The sequence below is a fragment of the Notothenia rossii genome, assembly GCF_949606895.1.
Source record: "Notothenia rossii genome assembly, chromosome: 3".
Lineage (NCBI taxonomy): Eukaryota > Metazoa > Chordata > Actinopteri > Perciformes > Nototheniidae > Notothenia > Notothenia rossii.
This window is the reverse complement of record NC_136901.1, coordinates 54,904,107-54,924,644: the sequence shown is the minus strand read 5'-3', so window position 1 is coordinate 54,924,644 and position 20,538 is coordinate 54,904,107. Positions and strand designations below refer to the sequence as shown.

Genomic DNA, 20,538 nt, shown 5'->3' with positions numbered 1-20,538 from the left:
TGAAAGCATAGAACTCTGTCCACGCAGAATTAAATCCTGTGTTCCTCCGGTACTTTTCTTTGATTTATCCATAGTTCGCTCATCGAGCCGGGGGTCAGGTTATTCACCCGCAGGAAAAGGCGCTGGCGCGGGGCCGTAGAAGGATGTGACGCATATTTTAGTTGACCTAATTAAAACCGTTTTGTTTTTTATTTATGTGTCACATCATAGAAGATACGAAACATTTTCAACCATGCAACAAAAAATATAAATAGTCCTACAAATACTTGTATTTCCTTCTTATTTTTGTCTAAGCTCAAGGGAGCCAGAGCAGAGGGCTTAAAGGGCCGCATGCGGCTCGAGGGCCGCGGGTTGCCGACCCCTGGCCTATGGTCAACTCTCCACCTATCAGGGGAATAAGAGGTTGCCGTGGCATGTCAACAGCATGGTAAGATGACGCTCGTAACTCGGCCCACTCCTTGGCATGGGGCGTGGTCAGCTGCAGCACACGCAAAGACAGGGGTGGAGGAGAGCAAAATAGAGCGAAATTAGGCATGGCTAAAATGCATGATCTGTTTGGTATTTTGAAAAAGAAAAAGTATAAATATAGGTATGGCCCTACAATATATTATTCAAATATAGCATGATAGGTCTCCTTTAAGCTGCAGCCATGCAGTCCCTCTGCCCTCTCTCTGACTCAACTTCTCCTACTCCCAACATTGTTGCGTTTATATCTGTCCTGTTGTGCTGTGGTCCTACTCAGAGCCATATAATAGAAGAGTTGCGACATCTCCGTTCACTCAAATGGACCAGTTTTTTACAGCAATGGCGGATCGTGGAGCCTCTCAATAGTTCTCCGGAAGTTAGCGACAAGCTAACTTCCGGGGAACTATTGAGAGGATCTGCAGCTAGCAGCGCAGTAGAGTTGCAACATAATAGACCGTTCGTGATGGACTTTTAAAGGTAAGAAGACGTTTAAAGATTTATATTGCGGATATTATCAGAACATGTGTATTAAAGGATGTTAGTGGATTATCCCTTAAATCAGTATATTTAACGTTTACAGATTAGGCTAGGATACCGGATAAAGTCAGCAACACACGTTAACCACGAACAGCCTATTAATCAGTTCTCTTTATGTTATTTCCTCCAACGTTGTGGAATTAGAGAAAAGGGGCTTCTTAACGTGCCTTTATCCGGGGTGGAGGGAGTTACATTAGTTAAATATAACATTGGGGCGTGTGATTGTAGTGGGTGGTGAAATGAGGATATCCATGTTGGAGTTCAAGCTAGTATATTATAGTTAACGTTACACAATAATAAGGAAGAGAGCTATTTTTGTGATACATCGCTATTGATATGGATTTATAGTGGATATTTGAGACTTCCAAACAGTAAACAAAAACGTAACTTATGGGTGAGAGTTTTTAACAGAGCCATATTGTCCTTGTGATTCTGTTGATTATTATTATCTGTATTATGTTGCAGCTCAGCTGATTTTGGATTGATGGCAAAGGGAGAGGGACTTAAGTGAGAGTGAAAACACAAGGTAAGTTTCAAATAGGTCAGCAATTTCCCATCATATAGGTTGCTAGATGTATCTAACCCTTTTTCCTGTCTTTGTCTTTCAGCACAAGAACCCCACGGGGATTCAATGGAGCCTGAAGACCTGCAATGAGACCCTCACCCTGCACCTGAGTCTCAACTCCCAGAGTTCTGCAAGCCTCTCCCTGTTCATTATTTTTGATTAAACAGACATTAAGCTTCCCAACTGTGTGGTCTTCGTTTTGTGAAAAATATGATCTCCTCACATATTGTGTTGCTGTTGTTGTCTTTTGTGATAGTTAAATTGCTCCTGCTGACTTGAGCCAGCCATTCTTTCCTCCTCTCTGTGTCTGTGGGGAAGCCGTACATTTATACTCCTTTCTCTGAGCGATTGGAGCATCCCCAGGCAGCACAGCAAACCATGGGAGAGACTATATGCTAGGACAAAACAGAGGAAAAGGCACAGACAAACTGCATGCATGCCATTCAATGTTTATTGAATTCCAGTTATTTACTGTCAGTTGACAATCATTGATAGGCACCTGTCGGTCTCCTGTCCTTTCTGAAAGTCATAAAGATGACATCAGGGCTCGACATTAAGGGCTGCTCGATGGCCCGGGGCCATCTAGTATTTAGCTCGGGCCATGAAGCCTCACCTGCTGGTTGCCCGATCGGGCAATCTATTATACCAGTATCATGCAGCTCGCGGATCCAGTAATGAGTGACCCGACAGTAAAACTAAACATATCTGAAGAAACACACTCCTCAATGTCAGTTTCGGTAATTTATTGACAAGGATGACGACACCCTGAAACAGAGTAATGCAGCAAGATAAGCTGACAAAGTATTACATCCATGCAATTTAATCAACACAAATATATACCACAACACAGAGTATAGCAGTATAATAGTATAATATATATATAGTATAATATATAGTATAATATAATAGTGGAAACAGTCTTACATGAATGAGTGGACGAACGTCTCAACTCGAGGCGGAGTGAATGAACAATGTTTGAACTAAAATGGCCGCTCGGCACTACCGGGTCAGAGCACGGCATAACCGGGCAGCGACAGCAGTGACACTGCCCTCTAGTGGCCGACGATAAACTCTTCAATATCTATAACTAGTTTAGGTAGTTTGAGAGGTGATTAAAATAGCTACGTGTGATATTCTAACTTGAAGTGTGTGTTTTGTCTGCTCACCGCTTCATGTGATCATGCGGAGCTGCGTGTCGACTCGTCAGCAGCAGCTGATCTCTCTCTCCCGTCAGATTAGACTTCACTCACGTTTATGTCCATACCGATCAGATCCAGCTAGTTCTAGCTAATGATATGACTACCTGCTTATTAAAAGACACCGTGACCTAAACAATAAGTGTCGCTATGCAACCGGGTGAGGCCACAAAGAATAGCGCAGCATTATGCATTTGTCTACATGCCTACCGGAAGCCCGAGCCATTACCAACAGATCAACGCACAATCAACCCACACAGCACATCTCTTTCTCCACATTAAGTGTTCCACATTAGAATGGACTACTCTTGTCTGTCACATACTCTTCTTGTCTGTCACATAAGTGGCTTAACTGAAGCGGTATTGCGCTAAAGGGAAATTATTTTGACCGAAGAGATTTAGATTTGCTTGCTAACAGGAACTCTGACGTCGCCATTGTGTGTGCTTCGCGGATGCACTCGGCTGCTCGGGTCTGCTCGGTCAGCTTCTGGATGAGGAGGCATTCCTTCGACCAACTTACAGTTGATAACATTACAAACATTTTTAACAGGGGCCATAATAGCGTAAATAATGTTTGTTTTGGCAGTTATAGCTGCATGTAATGTTTTCTACTTGTTTACATCTGGGAAGGCATTTGCCTTCATCAGATGGAAAGTGTCTTGACAAACAACTTAAGTATTTATTATAGCTATGCAGGGCATGCAAGCGAGCAAACACAAACAAGTGAAATGAAGAATACAATTGAAATTGTAATATTGTGGTGGTTCATCTTATAATTCAGTCTCGAGAATGCACCAGCCAGCATCTAAGACCTGCAAAAGTCTAAATGTTCTAGGGGGAGGCCCTCCAAACCCTTCGTGCGTCATTTCGGCCGCGCGCATTTTTCAGGGCAATCTCTATTGGGCTCAGGGCCATCTGTAAATTAGCTTAGATGGCCCACAGGGCCATCTCCCAAAATCCTTAATGTCATGCACTGGACATTACTCATTTAGATTACTTATGTCCTCAATTACCATGGGATTACTGAAACCACCATACATTAATCTAATCTGAATTTTGAAGCCTTCCTTACCATCCCTCTAAATATATCAAACATTAGGAAGTGATAATCCTGACTACCATTCAAGTTTAAGAAGATAATATTTGTTTTAAACAATTTAAAGCAATAAACAACAGCAACAGGCTCTTTAACCAAGGCAACGTTAGCCTAACATGCATATGTTCACACTATGTATATTTTCTACTTTTTTATTTATTTTTTATTTTTTATTTATTGTTTAATTCTAGTCTTTTGCAGCTGCAAAGCAAACATTTCCCAAATTGGTATCAATAAAGTACTTCTTATTTTTATCTTAATCCTCAAATATTAGCAAATTTAACTTTGTCAAATATTGATGTAACTACATAGACATTGATATGTTGTATAACTATTGCAAATCAAAACCTTCATTCACTCCTTATTACCAAAAATTGTAGTTATATCTCCGGTAGTCATGCATTCAAATGTCCCACCACGAACTTCCGGGAAACTATTGAGTCTCCCTGAACCATGTTACGATCAAGCATTTTGGACTTCCGTTGTCGTAACTCTTCTCTCTATATGGCGCTGGTCCTACTTATACCGTATACCGGTCCTCTTGTTTGTCTTGAAAAGAAACGACCTTAACCTGTCCTTGTTGGACACACTTTAATTTATACGAAAGTTTGAAACCCTTTTCTTTTGGTTAATTCTTGTTTTCTCCTGTTTATACGTCAGAGCAGGTAAGAAGCCTATACGTTTATTTTTCTTATTTGTTAGGCAATATTTATTTGTTTGTTTTGTGGGTTGTTGCGCTTCTTTGTAAAAATAACTTTGGTAATTAAAATTACCAAACGGCATTCTCTGTCTCGGTGTCCATGTTCTTGGGAGTGGGAAAAGTGGGGAGAGTGCAAATGTTATGCTGCGCCTAGGTTCCCCTAGATCTGGGCGTAACATAATAGGGGGCTCGTTCATCCGGTCCTTCCGTTCTTTTCGTGGTGTCGGGTAAGCCTTGCTATTTATTTTCTTCTCGTACATTCTAAATCTCTGGTTGACAGTTTCTGCTTGAAATTTACAATGGAAAGTCAATTAGAGTTGTTCACTACGGAACCTTCCATTGTGAGACTTGATGGCTACACAAAAGCAGATTTAGTGTTGATTGCAAATCTTTATGATGTGTTTATGCCTACAAAAACAAAACAAGAGTTAAAAGAACTCTTGTGTGCAAAACTAGTCGAGAAGGGTGTGTTTGAGGAGAAAGCTCGCTCACATGAAGTGGATGATCTCGCAGGTTTGTTTCCCCCACTCCAAGGCCTGCCTTCCCAAGCTGGGATGTCTGTAGAGGAGCTACAGTTGACTCTGCGCATCATCAGGGAGGTAGAACTGAGACACAAGTAGTTGGAGGTGGAAGCCATGCACCTAAGGGTAAAAGCTCTGGCGATAGAGCGGGGAGCCGCTCTAACATCCAGTTCATCTCCTATAGATACAAATCCCAATGATAGTTTTGATGTGAGTAGGCACATTACATTAGTGCCACCGTTCAGGGAGTCAGAGGTAGACTCATATTTTAATGCTTTTGAACGCATCGCTGGTATGTTGCAGTAGCCAAAGAGAGTGTGGCCTCTGTTATTGCATTGCAAATTGGTGGGAAAAGCTCAGGAAGTCTGCAATGCCCTGACTATTGAGGAGAACCTCGGTCCTTCGTGCGTATGAATTGGTACCGGAGGCATACAAGCAAAAGTTTAGGAATGGTATAATAAATGTGAACCAGACCTATGTGGAGTTTGCGAGAGGAAAAGGTGGCCTTTATGATCTGTGTTGTCAAGCCAGCAAAATCACATCCATAGAGGACATGCGTGAGCTCATTCTTTTGGAAGAATTTAAAAATGAGCTGTCAGAGAAAATTGTCACCTACAGTGGGGCAAAAAAGTATTTAGTCAGCCACCAATTGTGCAAGTTCTCTCACTTAAAATGATGAGAGGCCTGTAATTTTCATCCTAGGTACACTTCAACTATGAGAGACAGAATGGGGGGAAAGAATCCAGGAAATCACATTGTAGGATTTTTAATGAATTAATTGGTAAATTCCTCGGTAAAATAATTATTTGGTCACCTACAAACAAACAAGATTTCTGGCTCTCACATACCTGTAACTTCTTCTTTAAGAGCCTCCTCTGTCCTCCACTTGTTAACTGTTTTAATGGCACCTGTTTGAACTCGTTATCAGTATAAAAGACACCTGTCCACAACCTCAAACGGTCACACTCCAAACTCCACTATGGCCAAGACCAAAGAGCTGTCAAAGGACACCAGAAACACAATTGAAGACTGAATCTGCAATAGGCAAGCAGCTTGGTGTGAAGAAATCTACTGTGGGAGCAATTATTAGAAAATGGAAGACATACAAGACCACTGATAATCTCCCTCGATCTGGGGCTCCACGCAAGATCGCACCCCGTGGGGTCAAAATGATCACAAGAACGGTGAGCAAAAATCCCAGAACCACACGGGGGGACCTAGTCAATGACCTGCAGAGAGCTGGGACCACAGTAACAAAGGCTGCCATCAGTAACACACTACGCCGCCAGGGACTCAAATCCTGCAGTGCCAGACGTGTCCCCCTGCTTAAGCCAGTACATGTCCAGGCCCGTCTGAAGTTTGCTAGAGCATTTAGACCAGGGGTGGGGAACCTCCGTCCCGTATACGGCCCGCGAGACCATTTGGTACGGCCCTCAAGGTAATTTATAAACACACGCAAAAAAGAAAAAATGTAAAGAAATCTAGACCGCAAACAAATTAAACAAAGCGAGTGCCTGTTTTTCCTGGCCAAGGTCAGGGTCCTTGAACACAACACAAGCCTAACGTGTCATCACGTGGTACATGGCTCGTCTGACAGAGGTGCAGTTCTGACGGAGAGCACCAGAACGCCACTCCAGCACCTCAAAGCATTACCCATAAGGAGCCGTACACATGCTGCAGTTTTAATTTAATTTTAATTTGCAAATAAAGTCTTTGAAAATCAGGCAATGTGATTTTCTGGATTTTTTTTTTCTCATTTTGTCTCTAATAGTTGAGGTATACCTAGGATAAAAAATACAGGCCTCTCATCTTTTTAAGTGGGAGAACTTGCACAATTGGTGGCTGACTAAATACATTTTTGCCCCACTGTATCTAAATGAGCAGAACGTTGCTTCACTTGCTGCTGCCGCGGTACTGGCAGATGAATTTGTGCTAACTCATAAAAATGTTTTTTTATCTTCCAGTTCACCGTGATCCTGTGGCAGGTGACGGAAGGGTAAGATCTCCCCGTGGTAGTTCCAAAACAGCTGATAACAGGGAGTGTTATTACTGCCGTGAGCAAGGAAACCTCATCGTCGCCTGTCCTAGTCTAAAAAAGAAAGAGCAAAGAACAGGTAGAGAAACATCTTCCCCTATAGGTTTTATTCAAACCAAGCCGCACTCCCTAAAAAACGAGGACGGTGCAATTGATGAGGCGTTCAGGCCACCATGCCTTCAGAGTCCTTCAGAGTCCTTTAGAGTCCGTGTGAGAAACCGTATCTCTGAGTCAAACATTTCTTTAGGGGGAAATGCTTGATTTTTAGTTGGGGGGGTGTTACGACCCTGGGTCGTAATGTCATTTGTGTGCAGATATTTTTCCCTCCTCCTGCGTCGGCCCCTACACACGGCAGCGTGCGTTGCCGCTTCAACGCTTCTGCCCATTCACTTTGAATTGGGTGGCGTCACGCTTCGCCGAACTGCATTGTGGGAGCAAAGCGTAGCTTTTCTCGCGGTGCTCGCTGCAAAAGTAGAGCAATGTTCTACTTTTGAAGCTTTGACGGAGGTGTCAGCCAATCAAATCCCGCGTATGCAATTCTGCCAGTACAAGCGCTAGCCAATCAAACCGCGTGTATGTTTGGAGAGCCATACCGCAGTTCATTTCCCATATGTCAAAAAATGGAGGAGAAAACTCTCCAAAATGTACGAGAGGTAAAGTAAAAGAAGGAACATTTATGTATCTGTTTTGGGACTGTGATCTCTTGAAACATTTCTGGGATTCGATTCATGCTCTCACAAAAGCCGATTTAGGCATCGAAATGAGCCTAAATCCATGTTTTTTCCTGTTAAATGACATGCCAAGCTTTAAACTGAACCCCAAACATTACAGAATACTAATCAGAATAACATATTTTGCCAAGAAATGTATACTTTTACTCTGGAAGAATGAAGGTCCTCCAACATTCAAACTTTTCATTGATCAGATAAAACATTTTTTAGCTCTGGAGAAAATGAAATTGGAAAAATAGAATCGTGGACATATTGTTCAAGCTCTGTGGTTGCCATTGTTTTCTTATTTGGAAAATACAGGACTGTCTCAGAAAATTAGAATATTGTGATAAAGTTCTTTATTTTCTGTAATGCAATTAAAAAAACAAAAATGTCATACATTCTGGATTCATTACAAATCAACTGAAATATTGCAAGCCTTTTATTATTTTAATATTGCTGATTATGGCATACAGCTTAAGAAAACTCAAATATCCTATCTCTAAATATTAGAATATCATGAAAAAGTATACTAGTAGGGTGTTCAACGAATCACTTGAATCGTCTAATTAACTCGAAACACCTGCAAGGGTTTCCTGAGCCTTGAAAAACACTCAGCTTGGTTCAGTAAACTAAATCACAAGTATGGGGAAGACTGCTGATCTGACTGCTGTCCAGAGGACCGTCATTGACACCCTCCATCAGGAGGGTAAGACACAAAAAGAAATTTCTCAAAGAGCAAGCTGTTCACAGAGTGCAGTTTCAAAGCACATCCACAAAATGTCTGTTGGAAGGGGGAAATGTGGCAGGAAACGCTGCACAACCAAGAGAGATGACCGCAGCCTTAACAGCATTGTGAAGAAGAGTCGCTTCCAGAATTTGGGGGAGCTTCAAAGACAGTGGACTGAAGCTGGAGTCCAGGTATCAAAAGTCACTGTTCACAGACGTGTCCGGGAAATGGGCTACAATAGCCGTATTCCCATGGTCAAGCCACTTCTGAACTCAAGACAACGGAAGAGGCGTCTGACTTGGGCTAAGGAAAAGAAGCACTGGACAGTTGCACAGTGGTCCAAAGTCCTCTTTTCAGACGAAAGCAAGTTTTGTATTTCATTTGGAAGTCAAGGCGCCAGAGTCTGGAGAAAGGCTGGAGAGGAGCAAAATCCAAGTTGCTTGAAATCCAGTGTGAAGTTCCCACAGTCAGCGATGGTTTGGGGAGCCATGTCAGCTGCTGGTGTTGGTCCACTGTGTTTCATCAAGCCCAGAGTAAATGCAGCTGTGTACCAAGAGATTTTAGAGCACTACATGCTTCCGTCTGCTGAAAAGCTCTATGGAGATGAGGAATTCATTTTCCAGCATGATCTGGCACCTGCCCACAGTGCCAAAACCACCAGTAACTGGTGTACTGACCATGGCATTACTGTCCTCGATTGGCCTGCAAATTCCCCTGACCTGAACCCCATAGAGAATATGTGGGGTATTGTGAAGAAGAAGCTGAAAGACACCAGACCCAACAATGCTAATGAGCTAAAGGCCGCTATTGAAGCATCCTGGGCATCCATAACACCTCAGCAATGCCACAGGCTGATTGCCTCCATGCCACGCCGCATTGATGCAGTAATCCGTGCAAAAGGATTGCCAACCAAGTACTGAGTGCATTAATGGACATTTTCAAATGTTTGATTGTGTTTTGCTGTTATAAATCTTTTTTTTTTACTTGGTCTGAGGAACTATTCTAATTTTTTGAGATAGGATGTTTGAGTTTTCTTAAGCTGTATGCCATAATCAGCAATATTAAAATAATAAAAGGCTTGCAATATTTCAGTTGATTTGTAATGAATCCAGAATGTATGACATTTTTGTTTTTTTAATTGCATTACAGAAAATAAAGAACTTTATCACAATATTCTAATTTTCTGAGACAGTCCTGTATATCTGAGATATGACCAGTGATGGAATGGTGCATTCTGTGGCTAGTTTTCCTGACGGCCGGAAATACTAGTTGTGTTGTCATTGTCTACATTGTCGCTGTATTGTATAATTATTTGTTTGTTTTATTTTGATGTGTTTTTTTTTTCCTTTTTATGTTTATTTTCCTTTTTTTTTGGTTTTGCCCTTGTGGGCATGTGCGGGTGGGGGGAGTGTAGTGAGTGTACTGTGGTACTTTGATATTACAATATAAATGAAATGGCATTGATTACTGTACACTATAATGAAATAAAAAGACTTGTACAAAAAAAAAATGGAATAGAAAATAATCGTGGCGGTAGGGAATCACCCGGTGCTTTATGATCAGTCCCTGTTCACCTACCGGGATACAAACCGGAGGAGCCAGGCATGGAGGGAGGTGGCAGAGACAGTAGGTGAAACTGGTAGGTTTTCCCCACTTTGGGGAGTTTATATCCAGTGTACTTCGTATGAATGGACAGCTAGCAGGCATAGACAGTATTTAGCCAGCATGGAATGTTGCGTAAAATAGCACCATAGACATTAATGTCATAAATGTTCATCATATAAAGTGAGTAAAACCTTTTATGCAATTGACAGTGATAAAGGGATTTGGTTTTCATTAATGGAGGAACAATTTAGTAAATTCTTCAAGTAATTCAAGAAATTAACTTTTATTTCATTTCATTAGAGGAAGTATGCAGGACAACATGGAAGTCACTGAGGGACAGGTTCCGCAAGGAGAAAACAAGGGAGAAAGAGAAGCGGGGCAGGGTCGTCCGGGGGATATAAGCCCTGGCGTTTCACGGCAGTGATGGGTTTTTTAACCCCATTTCTCATTGACCGTGAGACGTCCAGCAATGTCCATCCAACCTGGTGCCAGAGGCAGAGAGCCAGCTAGAAAGCCGGGAGACAGGACAGGAGGAGGTGGCGATTGTTTAGGACCGGGACCGGGGAAAAAGGAGAAGGGGAAGGGAGATTTCCTCCTCTGAAAAATGCTTGATGTCAGCCATCAGTCCTCTGCTCATGCCACCATCTCAACCTCATCCTCCACCACCCCCACCAGTGGTGGTGGAGGATGAGTTATTTTTCAAGAGCCTCTTGCCTGCCATGCGAAGGATGTTAGTTTCAAATCCATAAAGCCATTTTTGAGGCAGAGCAGGAGATGGAAGAGAACAAATATTTTTTTGTAATTCACACACATACTACACTACATGTTTTACACTTATCCACTCATCACACACTTACATAAATACAAGTTATTTAAAAAGTATGTTATGGCTATACTGTGTCTTCACTTGTTTATGTGGTTTGTCAGTTGAGTTGAACCCAGGAGGTTTACTCCGTGGACGAAGCCCTTGATTTCCTGGGTCCGAGTGGAGGGCACGAGTCGGATGACTACGTCCCCCTCCATTCATGGATCACCAGGTGGTTCCCCCGTCCTCTCTCTCCTCCGGACGGAGGAGACAGAGCTGGGTCCCAGTGTGGGTCCGGCAGACGGACCAGTGGTCTCTCTCTCTACGCCGTCACGGGTCTGCCGTCGATTGGCGGAATTCTCCTGGAACTCTCGGAGATCATCTCTAAGGCAGCCGCCTGGCAAGTTCTCCCCGTTCCCCCAGCTCAGGAGAGCTCGTTTTCGGATGACATGTCCGGGGTGTTCTCCCGGGTACAGAGGGTCAAGAGTGACCCGATCTGGCCACGCTTCCAGGCCATTAGGAAGTACCGGGAGGGGGCGGCGGCGGACCCCAGGACACTGAGGGCTCCGGTATCCACATACGCTCCCCTCACAAAGGTGGAGGGATTTACGGATGTGGGTTTTCTGACCGTACCTCCTCTAGAGCCGAGCCTCACGACGTTCTTTGGAGTTAAGCAGGCCAGCACGGTTGCCGGACGGCGAACCAAGTTGGCTGCCTCCCGAGATCAGTTTGTCGCCCGACAGACCGACTGGTTGCACCAGTGTGCTTACCAGGCGTCAGCGGCGGCAAATTCCATTGTGCGTATCTGAGCAGTCCAAAACCATGTCCTCAATGGAGGCTGAGGAGATCGGTAAGGCGGCCAGCACTGCACTTACCCTGAGCGCGGCAGTCTCGCAGGCGCGGATTGCGACGTGGGCGGCTCAGGTCCGCAGGGTGCAGGGAAGGAGCTGATAGAGGCTCCAGTCAGTCCGGACCCCAGTTCCACACCATGGTGGAGTCAATGAAGTCTGCATCTGAACAGGCAGACGACATAAGACGTCACGTCGGCTGGCTTCAACCGGACAAACGTACCCAGTGACAGCAGCGCCCGCAGCAGTCTCAGCAGGGGCAACGCGGGCAGCGGCAAGATCAGCAGCGGCGTCAGAATCGCCCTTCGACGGCTGCAGGGGCACCGTCCCATACTTCCGCCACAGAGACAGGGTCTCCAGGCGGAGAGGAACAAACAACCCCCGCTCCTGGTCTACTCCTTCGAGAGAGCCTCCGAGGAAGCAGAGCCGAAGGTGACCTTGTGGGGGGGATGTGCGGGAAGAACATTTGAATAAAAAAGGTTTCAAATTCCAACAGTGTGTCTGTAGCAACTGTTTCTCACATTTCCTCCACACTAGTCAGGCCGGCTGTTGTTAATCTGTCGGTTAATAGACAGCAAGGCCCGCTGCATAAACCAGCTGTTTGAAACCTGTCGGTTAACAGACAGCTGGGCTCGCCGTTTGAGCAGGCTGCCTCAGAACTGTCAGTTAGCAGGCTGCAGGGCTCGCTGCACAAGCCAGCTGTATATAACCAGTCGGTTATTAGACAGCGGGGCTTGACGTGTAAACCTGATGATTCTGGCCTGTTTGTTAGCAGGCAGCACGGTTTTTCCTCTGTCCCAGGTGTGCCTACTACACAAGGTCGTAATGAGCCTAGGGCTGTTATTACGCGCTGTGTGAATAGCACTGCACCAGGAGTGGAGTGCACCAGCTGGGCGTAAAAAAGTAGGGCTTAACTCTGACGTCGGGCTTAGCTACGTCCGACTTAGTGATTCGAATTTAGACCGAGTGCACCAAGCCTGACTAGTCTCGGTCATAGCTGCGACTGGTCTTAAGATGCGCGTCCACCTGAATACACGCTAAACAGTAATTGTTGCCAAGCAACACACGTCTACATAAGTTACCACTCGAACTCCTCCATTCAGAGCAAGCTAATAATTTGATAATGAATATGGATAACGGAAAGAAGAGAAAAAACTATTTTACTGATAGAGAAATAAGAACCTTGATTGAAAACTCGCTAACTGCCAAATTTAATAACAATATGACCAACAAGAACAAACTCGCAGCCTGGAAGTCAATCACAGAAGCAATAAATGACTTGGGTGATGGAGGGATACGGACGGTGGAAGAGTGTAGGAAGAAGTGGAAGGACCTACTATCCAGAGCGAAGAAGGATGCGTCAGTTCTCAAAAACCCGCCGACTGGCGGGGGCCCTGCACCAAAAACCTTTCCATATAGCGATATAATTATAGCTATCTTTGGAGAGGATTCCCCCATTTTCCAACCCAGTCTCATGGCATTTCGTGTTCACCAACACGATTTTTAATCTATTGATTCGTGTTCACCAACACGATTTTCCCCTTTTTTTCGTGTTGCACAGCACGATTTTAAAAGCAATGTATTTCTACTGGTAATGTGTTTCGTGCCTGCAGCACGTCTTTTTCTCCGGTCGGGTCGTGGAAGACCGGAAGCTGTGTGGTTCATAAAAACATGTTCTTACTCAATATCAAGCCACAATTATTGCTTTTATTTTAAATCGTATAATTTCGGACTTTTGTTTCCTTTTCTCTGAGGAAAATAAATGGGGCTCAGAGCCTCAGAACATTGAAATCTGTATTTTTTAAATCTTTTTTTCCTTCTAATTTGTTATTCTTTTCAAAATAACACACTGTTATTTACTCACCAATAACACACAATTATCCTTGCTTTTATTTATTGGTTTGATTTCATAATCTCGGGCTTTGTTGGCGTCCGTCAGGAACTGAATTTCAAAATAAAAATAACCGGAAACAGACGTAGACATTTCGAGCGCTTACCCAAGATCCTCAGCTATGGTTTAAGCTCGCTGATTGGATGTCTTAGCCGCAATGCATGCTGGGATTTGGTCTTTATATGATATGAAATCCGGAAAACATTTTAAAAGAATAAAATAATACTTAATTCCGAGTGTTCTTGCTTTTCTCTTTGAAAGTCATCACATAACGGCATTGTAATACACGGTCCGGCTGCATTACATATTACAGATCTGCCGTAGTTCTTTATTTATAGAGCCCTGATGAGAAGACCTTTGGAAAAACTGGAAGAAATGCCGCCGAAACTGAATACTTAACGTGAATCATAAATATATCAACAATTAAACAACATCTTCAATCTCTCTTCACACAATACGTCTCCTTGCAGTATCAACCTTAATTCGGCTGACTTTTATATTTGATCTAATTCGTAGATAGGTTATATTTACACCATAACGGTGCACAGCTGATATAAAAGGACTTTGATTTTCTTTGAATATAAGAATGTAAATACTGAGTCTGAAATAGTATAGCAATATGCTTTAAAATTATGTGAAAACATGTATAAAACTACACATCTTCAGATGTTGTACATACATAAGTGTCCTACACTGATAATACAAAGTTATTATAGCTGTGTGTACCTTGTGTGCACCGCCTAGTGGTTAAAGCACGTTATTGAATTATTGTTTTTATGTGTTAGATTTGATTAAAAAAATATTAAGAGTACATACTTTCATAGGGGGAAAGTAGAAGGTCTTTGATAGAAATATAGAATATAAAAAATCAAGAAGATACTGTAAGTGATCTCTACAATAAAACAGTTTAGTGCCAGATGTACAAAGATATTAATAGGAGGATGTGCAAAACAGAAAAACGAATTAACCTTTATTTAAACATTAAATAATACTTTAGATTAAGGTCCTCTTTTAAATAAGAAAAACACTTTGGGGGTATCTACAGATAAATATTAAGCCTGACAAAGTAGTTAACGTCTAATATATTGCTTTCCTGCAATGTTAACTATGTTGAAGCACTCATTTTAACTGATATTATACATATGAATTATACTCTTATGTATGTAGATAGTATAAGAAATGTGCAGAATATGACAGTTTAATGGTGGAGGTACAAACCCATGTTGATAGATGTCTTGTAATGTGCTGTTGAGGAACCTGTGACCCAAGATTTTCATTAATTGCATACACCGTAGTTTTGTATATGATATGTCAATAACCTTTGAAAATCTTGAAATCTTGAAAGGGATGTGCAAAATAGCCATTATACAGTCTTTAATGAACTATTAGTAGAGAATAACGAGTAATGAATATACTTTATTACTCGTTTCCATTCATGTCAATTGCAGATAAATGTTTAGTCTTCTCAAGCACCAACGATCAAATATCTCTCCTGATTGTTGGCACTTGGCAATCAGGTTAACCTCTGAATTGTGGAGTAGAATTACAAAGTAACAATGAGCTGTCATGTGGGTATATATTAATGCTGCGCATTATGGACACAAGCGATTTTCACCCATTTATTAATTATATGTTTTACATTTGATAACAACAATGTGTTTAATACTGGCAACTTCTAATTGTGGGAAAAACGAAAACGTTCAGTAGAGACGTCCCATGGAACATTTTGCGAAACACAATAGCCAGCATGTGTAGTTCTGGGGGGGGCGTTCGATTCCAGTTTTGGATAGTCTGACGTGGTTTTGTTCCATTTCAAACAGCTGTTTGACGCTCGGCGTAACCTTGGCACACTGACACTCCAACATCCAATCCCAGCGCTTGAAGATTAATCACGGGGACTGTAGTCCTAAACGATAGCTGGGGATTATGGGTAGTGTAGTGTCTTCGGCCATCCTAAACTCCTAGAGGCCTACGTCTGTTTCCGGTTATTTTTATTTTGAAATTCAGTTCCTGACGGACACCAAAAAAGCCAGAGATTATGGAATTAAACCAATAAATAAAAGCAAGGATAATTGTGTGTTATTGGTGAGTAAATAACAGTGTGTTATTTTGAAAAGAATAACAAATTAGAAGGAAAAAAAGATTTAAAAATACAGATTTCAGTATTCTGAGGCTCTGAGCCCCATTTATTTTCCTCACAGACGGCAACAAAAGTCAGAAATTATACGATTTAAAATAAAAGCAATAATTGTGGCTTGATATTGAGTAAGAACATGTTTTTATGAACCACACAGCTTCCGGTCTTCCACGACCCGACCGGAGAAAAAGACGTGCTGCAGGTACGAAACACATTACCAGTAGAAATACATTGCTTTTAAAATCGTGCTGTGCAACACGAAAAAAAGGAGAAAATCGTATTGGTGAACACGAATCACTAGATTAAAAATCGTGTTGGTGAACACGAAATGCCATGAGACTGGGTTGCATTTTCACAGGGTTGAGTGGGATCGACAGCTCTGAGCCGTCAACCTCAACATGTGAAGAGGTTGACGCAGACGTGTCAGCTGTCACTATAAGTGGTAAGTCATTAATAGAGTAACATCTCCCTACATTATCTATATAAACATTACCCCCCGTGAGACATCACGGCTAGCAAGATAACAATTAGCAATCACGGCAGTTGACAGTAACTGACATTAACTTTCAACTTTACAGACTCAGAGGACCGCAGAGAAGAGGGAAGTCCCTCACCCACAGCGTCAGCGATGACTCAAGGGGAATCCCAAATGGCCCCACCCCGAAAAAGGAAGAGGGATTTGACTGAGCTACAGCGGGAACTGACAGAAAAAGAAATCATTCGTGTCGAGGTGGAGACCGCAAAATTAAGAGCGGAACACGAGAAGATTGAGCTGGAGAAATTGAGACTCCAAATTACCATTTTTAATAATCAGCTAATCATGACGGAAGAAGACAATTTGTTCACCATTCTTGAATCATATTTGTTGAACTTGTTTTTATCTCAATTTCATGTCAATAGTTCTCCAAAATGTTGTTATTTAATGTTCTTGTGTGTGTTTTTTTAATAAATGTGGCTATAAAACGGCCTAATGAAAATATGTGATCACAATGGGAGCTTATTGAAATGCAATTGCAAAAAAACAGCGTTCATATTTCAAATATACAGGGCTATAGGTTGTCATATAGGTGTCATTAGCCAGCGCTTCAGAGGGTATCCACTGTCTCCAAGAAGAAGACCATTCACTCTCCCTGCCTCAAATTCCCATTGAAGGGCGCTCTCTCTCAGGATGCGAGCATCATGGGTCGACCCAGGCCATCTTGCAACGAGGTCGACAATGCCCATGTCCGAGTTGCAAACAATTTGGACATTTATTGAGTGGTAACCCTTTCTATTAACATACAAATACTCATGTTCAGAGGGGGCCGGAATGCGAACATGAGTACCATCGATGCATCAGACAATACCAGGTATACCTGATTTTAACAAAAAATATTGCCTGGATGATGGATATAATTCCTAAGGCGGAGTTTGAGAGCCAAGGAAACTTTTCTAATAGCCCGACATGCGGTTGTGCGATGAACATTAATCATGTCTCCCACAGTATTTTGAAAGGCCCCGTTCACGTAGAATCTGAGCGCAATCAGCACCTGCAAGGTTGGGGAGAGCGCAGCGTTTCGGTCTGATCCGTCCTGGAGTTGAGGGGAAATCTCCTCGATTAATTCAAAAAGGGCTTGACGGCCGAAACGAAACCTCTATCAGCTCACTGTCCGAATAGATGTCCAGTGGGTTTGTTCGATCATGGACGACTCTTTCTCGTCTTAATGCCGTTTCGTTGTTAAACCTGTAAACAAGACGCACTGCCATAGTTATGTTCCTTCTTGCCTGTTTTACGTTACTATGGATACTAGTCTCTCTTTCCGATTTACGCCTGCTCCCTACTAGGCGTAAAAGTTACACCCGGGCGCAATGCATCCAGGGCTTAAGTCTTAGTGGTGCACTAGTCATAACTTTAGTTTGGTCTTAACCTTCGGTTCTACGTCGGACGTAGAGTTACGCCCAGCTTAAGCCATGCTGGTGCACTCCACTCCAGGGGCGTGCACAGGTATGGGCTAATGTTTTCCGGGCAACGACCCGTTTGGCCTTTTTGGCTGACCTGCCCCTCTGGAGAGAGCGAGAGTTTGTTTTTCTTTTTTCTGTTGTGGCCGAATCAACATGATAAGCCCACAATTAGTATTGTAGCGTCTCGCTGCGGGAAACACACTTTGTCAGCGCTTTCATCTGCCGGTGCGTTAAGACCACCTCAGTGTCGGATTTTGGAAACTTGATTTTGAGTTGTCTCACGGCAGTTAGGGTATAAGGGACAAACCAGGGGACTTTACTTTTTCTTGATACCGTCAGTTATTTACAAAAAAACACCTACATATAGCCTACTTTTTGTGATTGTCTTTCTGTGTCTTTTCATCTGTAAACTCCCTCAACGGGGCCGCTCGCTCTCTTTTCTTGATCGCCCTCTCACGGGTGAATAGTTCAATGTCCCGCTTTATTGTAGGATTTCTGCCATGTATCTACTTTAGTTTGACCATCTCTGTTACTAAGTTATGGAATACTAAATAAATAAGTAATTAGATACCTTACCGTTACTGCGCTCGTAAAGAATGATAAGAATAATGCGTATTGAACTGGTTTCATTAATTAGTGAGTTTAAGGTAATTAGTTAGAGGCCCTATTTGATCAGTATGTCTGCAAAGCAGTTACAAAGGGCAAACTACATTAGAACAGAATTGTCCGCGGCTGTTAGGAGAAAGGCAGAGAAGCACGTCATGTCGACTGAGGCAGCCTGGACCTTTAGTGGCAACTTAGTGTGTGTGAGCTTTGTGCGTCGCTGACCAACAGTGTGTTCAGAAGAGCAAGGCACTTGTGGCATGACGACGGCTAACAAAGGAAATAAAGCCTTGAAGGTGAAGCGTGAGCCGGGGGAGAATGGCACCACCCTCACGGACGACGAGCTGGTGACCATATCAGTGCGGGAACTGAACCAGCACGTCATGGGGCTCACCAAGGATGAGATTGTGCAACTGAAACAACGGTGGCGCGCCCTGAAGAACCGGGGATACGACGCCAGCAGCCGGCTGAAGAGGGTCACCCAGAAGGAGGAGCTGGAGAAGCAGAAGAGCGTGCTGCAGCAGGAGGTGGACAAACTGGCCAACGAGAACTCTCCCATGCGTGCGGAGCTGGACGCTCTGAGGTCTAAGTACTAGGCGTTGCAGACCTTCGCCAGGACTGTGGCACGGAGCCCCTCTGTGGGGGTCGGTGTGAGGGGGGGAGGGGGAGGCATGGCGTCGTCAGTCATTGGCCCGTTCATACCGGGGAAGATGGCAACAGCCACCAGCCTGATCACAATAGTGAAGTCAAACACAGATGCACGGTCTTGAGGGAGTGAAAGATAGATGAGGGGGTGCAGTCATTCTTCTTCTCTGCCAACCACCTGTCCTCGACCTGCAGTGCTGCAAACAGCTGGGCGCTCTCCATCACATCGCCTCAGCACCATCACCTGTCTCAGATCAGTGCAGCTCGAGGAAAGGGTGGAAGCAGTGCAGGGCTCAACGCTAACTTTTAAAAGTGGTTGCCAGGCTGGCAACCAGGCATCAGCTGTTGGTTGCAGGAACGGAAAATACGGTTGACATTTTTTCTGAATGGTTCCCAATGGCAACCTGGCAACCGTTACTGTCGAGCCCTGCAGTGGAAGATTGTTGAGACTCTAAAGATGCAAGTCTTTGGTCGGCGCATGACCATTTAGCACAGGACAGATACACAGGGTTCCTACGGTCACTGAAAACCTGGAAAAGTCCAATAATTTGAGATTAGGTTTACACCAGGCCACGGGGGAAATATTTAAGAATGTCAATGCCCAAAATACTTTGGATAGATCATTCAAACCAAGTTGTAGAACATTTGAATTCACTAGGCACGTCGTGATAACTACTTTATTTAAAATCTTCTTTAATATTCAAACATTGGAATTGGAAAGTGAACAACAGTTAATTATCCTCCTTAATAAATAAAATAATGATTAAAATAGACTCTCAGGCTGTGTGTTGCACAATGCCGAAGTCCTTTTACGGGCGGAAAAAAACATTGGCTAACATGTTTACATTTGAATCTTAACAAACGTGCATGTAAACACAACAAAGTCAAATCTAGGTCAGCAAAACAATCATGTCCTTATATTGTTGGGTAACGTAATATCGTGACTGGACTACCCAAACAAAGATATTCAAACACACAACATTTGTATTAGAGCCAAAAAGATGGTGCTTATGTATTTCTGTTACAGTCTTGGGACCCTGAGTTCCAACAGAATACGCAAGATTCCCCGTGACCTGCTGATTTCAGTCCCATCATGCTCCACCCTAGCCAAGAACTTTTTAAGAGAAGTACTATAGAAAATATATATTACACAATGGTGGTAACTGTTTTGTACCGTGTTGTCATTAGCCGCGTTCACACCGGAGTACTTTTCCCACTTTAGTTCCGATATAGTTCCGAAATGTCGCGTTCACACCAAAAAGAGCCGGAACTAAAATTAGTTCATGTGAACCTTTTTACCCCCTTTTCCGTCCTTGCTAGAGAGCAGGGACTCTCATGCGGCTCTCTTGTGAGAAAAGAGCTATATTTCTGATTGGCTTGGCGGATTGCAAACCACGCCCCGTGAAACTCGGAAAATGCCATTTTTATTTCCTCTTATTAGGCCAGCGCACCAACGGAGAGAGTACTTTGTTTTTGAAAGCAGTTATGGCAACAGTTATGGAAACAGT

The 20,538-nt window shown here is 43.1% G+C and overlaps 1 pseudogene across 1 annotated transcript; it reads left to right on the top strand.

Moving 5' to 3' along the window:
• Positions 1-18,645: 18,645 nt before the first annotated feature.
• On the top strand, positions 18,646-19,155 carry LOC307034193 (transcription factor MafK-like; annotated as a pseudogene). Its single transcript has one exon. The product of its transcript is annotated as a transcription factor MafK-like (transcript).
• Positions 19,156-20,538: the final 1,383 nt, after the last annotated feature.